Source organism: Orbicella faveolata, unplaced genomic scaffold, assembly GCF_042242905.1.
Source record: "Orbicella faveolata isolate gen_17 unplaced genomic scaffold, um_ofav_v1 contig_26, whole genome shotgun sequence".
NCBI lineage: Eukaryota > Metazoa > Cnidaria > Anthozoa > Scleractinia > Merulinidae > Orbicella > Orbicella faveolata.
In genome coordinates this window covers 11,047,823-11,058,460 of record NW_028301554.1, presented here as the reverse complement: position 1 = coordinate 11,058,460, position 10,638 = coordinate 11,047,823, and the positions used below count along the sequence as shown (strand labels likewise).

The window sequence follows — 10,638 nt, the reverse complement described above, 5'->3', positions numbered from 1 at the left end:
GCCAGCACCCAAACGCTGATTCCCATATGGCGGGCAGAAAAGGTGAGATTCACCAGCTCATCTGTACGCCCTTTCACATCTTTGGAGGCCACGCAGTCGTCAAGGATTATGAGCGTGTTGGTGCCGTCGGAAAGCCATCTCATGAGCTTCAACCACTTTTCCACGGCGTACTGCTCGCAGACTATCACAGCCATTCTTGGATCGTTTTCGCCAAGCCGGTGGTAGGTCTTGTTGTGCGTGAACATCGGGCAGATAAGCACGATGTAGTCGAACTTGAAGCGGAAAGGGCCGTAGAGCTGGTCCACCACGAACCTCAATTTACCTGAATTTGTTGGCCCCATAATGAGAGCGTTGAAGGGTATCTTGCTTGGGTCCATGTTCATATTCTCCCCTGTACAGATTCCATCTGTCTGTCCATAATGTTGAACTGGGTGTCAGCGATGATGAATATGTGGCATTTCACGTCGCCTGAGCCTTTGGCTTTCTGCTCAATTTCCAGCTGGATACCGTCCGTACTGTTCACAATCTGGTGCCGCTGCTGTGCATTTCTTGGTTAACCATGGAGCACATATCAATCACAAGCCCGAACTTATCACCAGTGTAAAACTTTGTCATATCCATGTGCTCCGTTTTATTTTTTCTTTCACAACCTTCGTCGCTAAACTTGTTCCAATCAGGATACTTATAGTCTGTTTTTGTTGGCGATTCCCCCCAAGGCTTAACATACAACACCCCCAAACCACTATTTGCACCTGAACTAAACGTAAAGTCGCTTGAGGGGTCTATGCCGAACTCACCGCATATCCTTTTGTATGAAGCGATGTCATAATGATTATTCATCTGGTTGAACGTCGGGTCTCTGGGCAAAGTGCTTATGCTCTGAACACCTCCTAGCTGGTACAAAATACGCCTGACCGTGAAATACACGTGGAATTTGTAGAAAGCTCTTATCTGCGGGGGGGAGATTCATCCCGCTGTCAAAGATTTCGCGAGAAACCCCGCATCCCTGTGTCGCGCAGAAAACCGTGAAGTTGAGCTGCTGCGGCCAATATTTCATGTCAGGCCCTCCTAACCAGTGTTTTGATTTGGTTCCAGACGTGTGTTTGAGTTTGGTGTATTGAAATATTTCTCGGAATTTTGTTGTGAAATATTGGTCAGGAGTGACGTATATTTGGATTGCATCGACGAATATTTTCTTCAAGCTTGGCGCTTTGCCGTCGAAAAGTACCACAGGGATGGCCAATGAAACTTTTAAACCGAGGGGCGTCAATTGATGAGGAAAACGACCACTGTCTCCCAAACCGAATGCTTCTTTCATTTCGGTGCTCCAATGTTTTCTATCTGAGCCGAAGACGCTTTGAAAAGAGTCTTCGCTTTCTTTGAAAAACACCTCTGCAGTCACGTTATTTTTCTCGTCAACGCTTCCTTGCGAAACGAACTGGCTTTTGTCCGATTTGGGGAAGCAGTTTAAAGAGTTTGTCCACGCCTTTTTCTTCGCCGTCTCCGCTTTTTTTAACGCAGGACCATTCCACAAATTGGCCATCTTATTTGAACACAATTTTATTTGTTGAATATAAAAATGGTTGTTCTCACTATTGTCACGCAACATAACGGAGGGACAATCCAGTTTGAAGAACCGATACCGAAAGTGCATTTCATGAAACTCATATCTTGCAGTTTGTACAAAAGCTGGGACACTTTGAAAAGAGAAGGTTCGGCCTCCTTGGGAGATAAAGACAAAGACAATGCTGTATCAATCAGTAAAGTACTCCCAGGGCATTACAGTTTAGAACGAATTGCAAAAGAAATAGAAGGTCTGTTCGGCAAATATAATTATAAGTTGGAAACAGCAATAAATCAACCTATTGGCCAGCTTTTAATAAGAAATTTGGGGGCAAAACTGATTAAACTTGATCGCGATTTAGCCAATTTGTTTGGTATTGGGCGAAAGTTGAATCGTATAACCCTCATAAAAAGGCTTAGATCTCCAACGACATATTTTATTCATTGTAATTTGATCGACAAACAAAAGAATCTGTTCAATGGCAAAAGGTCAGATGTATTAGCCTTGTTTGATGTGAAAGGGAATCCTTATGAAAAGGTGAGCTACCAGGTTTCTCTGCAACAGGTTTTGCGAGACTGTTCTACAGACAAGTTCATAAATAGCATCACCAATAGTGTCAAAGATGAAAATGGCGAACTCCTTGATTTCAAGGGCTTCCCACTTCTTTTTGAATTAGAGTTAAATTAAATTTCTATATATGCGATGTCTTCAGCAAATCTGTTGCCACCAAGCGCGCTGCCTGCCGACCCTCTATATCCTGTGCTGGCGGAGCCTTCTCAAAATTTCCGCTTGCAGAAGGTCAACAAGATTTCCAACACTTTGGCCGGTGAGGTCAACCACTATTGCCTCGTTGCCAAAAAATACAAACGCACGAGAAAGTTTGTTAATTGGGGCGCTGCCGGCTCCAGCGTTCTCTTGGCAGCGTTTTCCAGCGCGAGTTTTGGCTCCGCTCTGTCTGTGGTTGGCCTGCGGGCAGCCGTTCCTCTTGGCGGCGCTGGTGGATGCTTCGCTCTCATTTCGTCGGCGCTGATTGTCGCCAGCAAAAAGCTCAACTCGAAAATAAAGCAGCATCAAGAGATCACCACGCTCGCCATTGCCAAGCGGGATACCGTCAACAGACTTCTATCAAACATTTTGAACAACGAGGTGTCTTCCCACGAGTTTGACACCATCCTTTCAGAGTTTCAGCAGTACAACTTTCTGAAAGACCAGGTCCGAGCAAGGATGTTTCGTCAACCATCAAAGAGAGGGCTTGCCGAGGTTGATGTCCAGAAACTGGAGAAAGACATCCGCGGCAGAGTTGAAGCGGAGATGATAAAAAAAATCACAAACCCTCCCGCTTCGAACTAAGTTTTAGAAACAGACGGTTTTATTTCCATGTAATAAGAACATGATTGTCTGCTTCCACTTGGTTGCGTTTCTTTTGGATGAATATTTCACACCTGAGTGGCAAAAGCAGGCTCACGATATTATGCACGAAGTCGTCACTGCGATGGTTGAGGCGGATGAGGTTTTTTAATAATAACGCTCCCCGCCAAAAAGGAACCACTTGTGCCAATCGTAACCGTTCCACGAACATATTTCCAAAAAATTCTTGTAATCGGGACCGGCTTCTATGAGAAGTTTTGGCTCCTTCGGCGACCTTACCGAGGGATTATGGACAGTTCTCTCACTTTTGAAACAGGGGAAACAGCAACCCTCGAAATAACAGTTCGGGTATTCGACGCAAATTACCATTGTGACAATTTGCTGCTTGAATTCGCAGAACGGAAGTTTTAAGATACTCTTGTGAACCTTGCCCCACCCCATTTCCTTTTTTTCATTAATTTTTATCGCGAGGTACTCCTTCAGAATCATCTCGCGAAGCTCTGGAGGGAGGTTTTGAATTGCCTCAGAAAGTCCGCAGCTTTCTTTCCCGCCCCGCATCAGCCACCCACATTTGTTTGGCGCTTGAGTCATCCCGGCTCGGGCGGTATAACAACGGGCTCGCTTGTTTCCAATTGGTGTGTCTCTCCCTTCCCTGTTGTAAGTAGTATATAGGGGATTAACCAAATACTGTTTCAAAGAGGGAGCTGAATTTCACCTTTTCATAGCCCCAGGTTCAACCGGCCCGAGCTTGTGAGGGCTGGACTTGATGGTGGGGGCTGCGAAACGGTGAAATAAAGCTCCCTCTGCGAAAACGGTACTTGGTTAATCCCCTATATACTACTATTATTATTATTGTTAATATTATTGTTAGTGTTAGTATTATTATTAAGCTGTCAAAGCATAACAATATTCAATAGGTAAACAATTTTAAGATCGTGTTTATTTAAAATGGTAACTTGGATATATTCAATAAGCCTTCTCTAGCAATACATTTGTGCTATCCGAATTTCTGTTGTTTATATATCTGGCAACTTAAAAACGCAAAAGTTTATAACACCAAGACAATTCCTCTAGATTAAAATGTTAATTCCGTACGTAATAAGTTGGTTGAAATAGTGTTATTTCCATAAAAAAGCATACTAACTAAAACCCAGAAAGACCAACAACGATCCACAACGACCCCACAATGACCCACAACAATCCACAAAGGACAAAAAAATGAAAAAATGCAGCTTTTCACGAGACAGAATCTCCATTCAGCTTAAGTGCGATCGATGTTGGGTTAATCCATAGGGTAAATTAAAAGGATTAGTATGCGGTGTCCTATGCTTTTATTATGTGTTATGAAATGTAGAGAGCCTGATCACAATCTTGATGGTCGTCGTCATTGTCATAACACTGTGCAGTCCCAGTTTGCTTTGCATTGCACAAATGTAGACATAAATTTCCTTAAGTGGCCTCAAGATGGATGTTTATGGAGAACAAAGCCAATGAAACTTGTCATGTGACTTACACTTAGCTTTATTCGATGGCCGTCACAATGATCCACAACAATAGAAACCACCTAAGAAAACCAATACAAAGTGTTTCATGGCTTTAACCTCGTTGCTAGGGCCTCTCCAAGGGCCAGCTGGAAAACGGGGAAGGGCTGTGGACTGGAACCATTCTGTTAATTACGTTAATGTTTAACAATATTAAAAATGTCAAAAATTTAAATTTTGATTTGTTTTAAAATTGAAAAACAATAGCAAACATAGAAGACCCACAACCACCCAGAATAACTATGATAGTCCAGTAACTCATTCATAAGGTTGTCAAAGACAGGACAAAAAATGAAAAAATGCAGCTTTTCACAAGACAGAATCTCCATTTAGAGACACATTAAGTGCGATCAATGTCTTCCCGGCCAGCCATCAAATAAAGCTAAGTGTAAGTCACATGAAAAGTTTCATCGGCTTTGTTCTCCATAAACAACCATTTTGAGGCCACTTAGGAAATTTTTGTCTACATTCATGCCGTGACACAACATACTTTCTTGCCAATTTCTGCACTAGCAAAGCAAATTGGGATTGCACAGTGTTATGACAATGACCATCAAAACTGTGATCAGGCTCTCTACATTTCATAAAACATAATAGAATCATAGGACACTACATACTTATCCTGTTAATTTACTCTATGGATTAACCAACATTGAGACATCCATCGGGCTTAATTGCTGTCAGCTCTGAATTTATACAATGATTACATTTTCAGATTCAAACTCTTAGCAATGCTTTCCTCTTCAGTTTTTCATGTCGCTCTTTGTATCTCGACTGCAAACGTTAAAGAGCCTTGCCTCAAATGTAAAGGTCTGTGTGACTTTGAACATTTCAAGCTCCTATTTTAATACAGATGTACATTTAGTTTTGTTGAATGGTAACAAAAACGTTACGAAACTATGTAAGGACACACTGAATGCACGACCGGGATAATGGCGGAGGGTCATGTTTATGAGAGCTTCTAGAATATAGCCAGATTATTCGGCTCTCAAACAAAAATGTCGTTCACAACACACTAAACCTTCAAAAATTGGCTAATGTCTTTCCTTAAATGAAGAAAAAAAGCAAGAAGAGAGGAGAAAGGTCTTTCTCTTATAGACAATGTCAACAGACCAGACGAAACCCAAGATGGCGGCAATGCCAACAAACAAAAAACATGAGGTCGGAAAAGAACATAGCGTTCCCCTTGATGATGTCCTCAAACAAATTGTCGATTCAATCCAATCTTTGGGTGATAGACTGGAGAACAAAATAAAACAACTCCAGACAGACACAGATTGCTTTCGCCATGAAATAAAAGAGAACTTGGATGGTCTGAAAGCGACCATTAGTGGCATTGAAAGGTCTCTGGAGCAAGTTTGGGAGCATATCAATGATCATACCGCCGAGCTGAGAGCCCTCAAAGACGTCAAAGACTCTCAACAAAGGAAAATTGACGAGCTAAAGTCTGAATTGCAGAAAACAATGCTGCTTCTTAATGTGGAAAAAGAAAACAACATTTCCTTAGACAATTACTTTACACGAGTCGCGAAAACTTGAAATTCATGAATCTACCAGAAGATCGCGGAGAAGATTGCAAAGGAATGATCATTAACCTACTACAAAATGATCTGAAAATAGATGTCACTAATGTCAGATTCCATGCCGTTCACAGAGTGGGAAAGCCTGTAGTTGGAAAAACATGGTCAATTATTGCGAGATTTGTGTGTCGTGGAGACAGAGAGGAAAAAAGATCTGAAAAATTCCACAACCTATCAGGATGCTTACATCACACAAGACTACGCTAAGGCCATTCAGCAGGACGTTGCACTTTGATCAAAGCAATGAAAAAAGCCAGAGCACTTGGATTTGATTCCAAAGTTATTGATTAAAAGAGAGCCCCCCATGGTGACTGAAATCACAACGTAAGTCAATTTCTGCCTCTTGAACTATACTTTAACCCTTAAGTTTTATTCCTCATTTTTCTCTTAAAATTTTTAATCTACAGTTTCCTTTATTAACAAAAAGAGCATTGTATAGTTTTCATATATAACTCTAAACAACTTAAGTAGAGTCGAATTTGCATACACCTGCTGATGACAACACTCCCTCGGGACTGTTTTACAAAATAGGTGTCATCTTGTTGTTATTGCTTTGTATGTGCTTTCCTTTTAAGTATAGAAGCGACAAAACACTTTTCAAGTCACTTGCATATATTACATGTTTAAATCAAACTCCTTTAGATACAGGTATGTTTTACAGCAAGCAAGTCAAAATAATACAACAGGCTAGGTTTCAGATAAGTCCAAACAAATTCAGTATTTATCTAACAATAGTGATAAACAAGGTCACAATCGAAAAACAAATATCAACAAGGACTAATTCAACTGAACGTTACTACAATAAATGGAAACCTTCAATCAACAAGAAGTTTGTAACTTAGAGCTGTATATTACTTTTCTTTGAACTTTGTAGGATATAACGCAACTTTTTGCAAGTTATAGTAGTGAATGTAACTGAATTCTTCTTTTCTTTTGCTGTGTTCTGGTGTATTGTAAGTATTATTTGTACATATTGTAAAGGTAATAAAGATATTGTTAATAAAAAAAATCTACCAAAAAAAAAAAAAATCAGAATACCTTTAATACGATTGAAACAATGGGGAGTATACATCCATAAAAGTCAACACCATACTGCAGTAACCTGCGATCAAATGAATGTTTCCACGCTGTCATTTACTCATCTCATGCGAAATATGGTAAAGAGAAGTTATTCAAAGGGCAAAACCATTGGCTGGATGGTTAAATACCATAAATACATGTATTTTTGACTTTCTCTAAGCGGTTCATGCATAACTTATGCTAAAAGCAGTCCCTCATTTAAGGATAGTTGCATGGGGTAAACCACATGCGAGCTTGAAAACTACCTCAAGGAGACCTGACACAGCGGTGAGAAAAAGTATGATTTTTACGCACACGGGTGCTCTTCCCCACTCCACTACTTGGGATTAGAATTCTACGTGACTGCAGCAAGTGTCTGTTGCATGTATGCAATTCAACAAAGGAATGAAATTCAGTGCAATAGAGAAGGCATTAAGAAGCTTCCCTGTGTACTTTTTTAGCATCAACAGTACATTTCTTCAGTTGTGAAAGTAAGGGTATTCTTTCACCAAATACCAGCATTGCTAACAAGGTCATTTTAGAGTTAAACTTCAACGATAAAAGAATGGGCCAAAAATATCAAAAGTCGGTGCAAGCACTTTCATAGATAAGGCTAACCCAAATATATAAAATTTGACGACCCTGGATAATACATGCACCTTATAACAGCAGCAACTAGTGAGACAGTCTCAGATAGTGCAGAGTGTAATGTAAGGCTCTGACGCAGTACTCATGACACAGTTCCTATAAAACCCCTGCTATTCACTCCTGGTTTGTACTGACCTTGCTAGTCAGCTAAGGATTATGATGAGACATAATCTTAGCAGTGCGTATGTTTGATGTGTGTATTTTCTTTCACAATTCGAGAATAACTTACAATTAATTACCATTTGTCAAGACAGCTCTCGAATTTTACTGTAGTGTTTTACGTTGATTTTTGCTCATTTTAAATTAGATGATAGAACGTGACAATTTTACTCTTCACGAAAACGTTTGTAACTTGATACTTTTGTTTTCTTCGCAAAGCTATGTAACCTAAAACTCTTGTTTTCTCGAAACCACCCCGAAGATGTGCTAATGTTCTTTTCACAGCTGGAGATAAATGGAAGAAAGTTGAATGTCGGATGAAGAAATGGAAGAGGAACGATATGTATTATTTAAAATGCAAATTTTCTTTTGACCGATAAACAGGAACTAATCTAATTATCAAATTGTCATGGAACACCATGTTCTGTTGCCACCTTTGGCGTTAACAATAACACCACTTAAATTTAAAATACACACTGATATTGATTAATACAACTGAGGAACGTTTCAACGAGAGGTATTGAAAGTAAACAGCCCTACTTGACCAAGATTACATCCTTCATTGGTGAACGAGTGCCCTCAGAGACTGATAAAATTTATGCTTTCAGTAGGTGCCACAGAGTCTGCAGCAATATTTGAGCAGTTTCCTGGGTTTTTTGTTCAATTTGACAAGTTTTAATGCCACTTACTGGGGAGAGTTTTGGCTGTGGGTATGAACATTTTGGTCTATTTGATAGAGACAATTTAAAGATGAAATCGCACTAGTGTAGCTTGGAAACAATACATGATATTTCTTGAACAAAGTTAGGTGTAATTCCAAAAGACATGCAGTCACAGTAACATCCTTGTATCGTGCTAACGATGCTTAAACGCATGCGTATGACTTTTTAGGGTTCTACCACATGGAAAAGCACTCAACGTTAGTGTGTGATCTTGTATGAAATGTATTTTCCACCTGATAATATTATGTAGTTGACACTAACGCTTATTAATCTGCACATGCATTTAGATCAAATGTTGGTTTTGTTCTAAAGAGAAAAGTACCACAAGGAGAGCAAGGGGCTTTCTGAAACAAATATATAGCTTTTTTAAGTGATCAAAGAAGTAAAGTAGGTACATGCACCACACATTTTACTTAGTGCTCACAAGTACCTACCCCATCCTACCCCCCCTTGCTGCAAGCCTAATTAATTAATTAAACAAACATTACAGTTTACACCTTATGGCCATAGTGCAATATTGCCTTTAAGTGCCTTATTGTCAGAGTGCTTTAGCGACCTCAACCCCCAAACCATTCCAAAGGTGCACTCTGCACTAAAAACAACATACTAGCACGATATAAGGTAGCCTAACTATCACAAGTTGCAAGCCTTCTAATTAGGTCATGCACTCGAAGATACACATCAATTCCATAGTTGGGACTTGACTGAAGAGGGTCCTGGAGATGTAACTCTTGGTGCCCTTCCTCACTTCCTTCTGTGATTGGAATTTGTATGTCACCATAGACCCTTTTCATAAATGGCTGCCAATTATAAATTCTTTTGTAAGTATTAAAATTAGCCTGACTAACCTCGTTCTTGAGTTGATAATTCCAAAGAATTTTTACTCCCAAGACATAGACATACTTTATTTAACGTGGACAAGTACACACTTAGCTGTTCGCTAGTTTCCAGGTGTTCCACGATTAAAATTAAGTAATTAAATTAAGTTAACTCCCAAACAAGTTTAGTGAGGCTAATTTGAATACACACAAAAGAATTTTAAATTGGCAGCCATTTATGAAAAGGGTCAATGATGAAATTCATTAGATTCGGGCCCCTCTGGATCTTCTCCAAACGAGTCTATATTACCACTGACAAAATCTTGTATGGCGGTGTCACTTGCATGTGACGAGGAAATGATGCCATTGGTCCATATCATTAAAGGTGTCCCCCTCTGTTCGGTGCAGAGATCATGGCAACTGTAAGCTTCAACAAATCCAGCTACAGCGCTGTTGATGATTGGTACGAAAACATAGTGCAGTGCAAACAAATCTATATCAGACAAACAATCGAGCTCAAAGTTATCTTAAAGGAATAGAATATAGAATAGCAGAGTTGTAAAACATGAACAAATACTTCTTGCCATAGTCTTTCTATTTGTTGGTTATGAACGCTAAGACTGGCAATATGCCTGCCTCAGTCCAGCCCGTGCACTTCTATATATATCTTGCAACATCAACATTTTTTCCATTATATCTTGCAACATCAACGTTTTTGCCTCCTTACATGCAATGGGATGCGGTAGCGAGCTTTCACTGTGAGGAACAGTACAAAAATGCTACCTGCTCAATAATTGTTAACAGAGCAATACACGAGTTATAAGTCTGGAGTAACCATCTATAGCTCCGTGTTTCACCATCCTCCATCGGATTAAGCTGTGATGGTCAGAGTTTGGGTAGGAGGCTGCCACATCACGCATGACCTCATCTAAATCAGAGTCACTGATGTTAGTGTATTGAGTCAAGAAAGTTGTTAAAGCCTGGAGGAACTGCTATGTTTTGTACATACAGAAACAAAAGCAAGAGTGAAGCTATCAACCACCAGGCTGCCATCTTTGGAGATTTGTATTAAACCCGGTGGCCTGGGAAAAAGACAAACTTTTCTATTGAGGTCCACCTGTGTTAATTTCCAGCACATAAATCTCAGTAAGTTTTAGCGACAGCAACAAGAGCAACAAG

General features: G+C 40.0%; 1 protein-coding gene across 2 annotated transcripts in view; it reads right to left on the bottom strand.

Moving 5' to 3' along the window:
• Nucleotides 1-10,638, bottom strand: part of LOC110067110 (uncharacterized) — a 94,773-nt gene that overhangs the window by 57,101 nt on the left and 27,034 nt on the right. The gene's annotated exons all lie outside the window — the stretch shown is intronic.